General features: G+C 33.3%; 1 pseudogene; it reads left to right on the top strand.

Annotated features, from left to right (window-relative positions):
* Positions 1-359: 359 nt before the first annotated feature.
* LOC111742427 lies at positions 360-478 on the top strand (annotated as a pseudogene).
* Positions 479-703: the final 225 nt, after the last annotated feature.

Genomic DNA, 703 nt, shown 5'->3' with positions numbered 1-703 from the left:
ATTGGTTTGTGGACAACAAATTGTAAAAAACAAATTGCTGATGAGCATTCGATCTTAGGCCACCAGTTAGAAATTTATTTTTCATGTAAAATAACGCCATATAGTTTTTCTCTCAGGAGAGGAGGAAAATGACTCAATGATTTAGTATGTATTATTATGTTTTGGTGAATTGGATGGCAGAACTTCTTGTCATTTAAACTCATCGGAAGTATACTACTGTTTAAAAATCTTGTTTACAAATTATACAACATCCAGATGAATATACAGTACTCACTTACATTCATAAAAATCAGTAAGTCCCTAGATCTCATGTTTTTGTGTTCGATTTTTAAAATATGAGCATATAAGAGTATTTATTTGTCTATGGCCATGCTACCCTGAGCAAGCCCAATCCCATCTGATCTTGGAAGCTAAGCAGGGTCGGGCCTGGTTAGTACTTGCATGGGAGACCACCTAGGAAGACCAGGTGCTGTAGGTGTAAAAAATGGAAAAAAAAATAAATAAATAAAAATTAAAAAAGAATATTTATTTGAAATCTTTCCAAGAATAAAACTAGATAATAAAATCATGAGTTTTCAAAGCTGTGGACTATATTGAGACATGCACATACATGTAATATGAAAAATAGCGAGTAATACTTTCAAAGAAGAGCTCTCACAATTTTGGTCGAATGAATCAAGTCCCATGAACTAGCCAGATCTCC

This window comes from Pteropus vampyrus, unplaced genomic scaffold, assembly GCF_000151845.1.
Source record: "Pteropus vampyrus isolate Shadow unplaced genomic scaffold, Pvam_2.0 Scaffold94, whole genome shotgun sequence".
NCBI lineage: Eukaryota > Metazoa > Chordata > Mammalia > Chiroptera > Pteropodidae > Pteropus > Pteropus vampyrus.
This window is presented reverse-complemented; position numbering and strand designations above follow the sequence as displayed.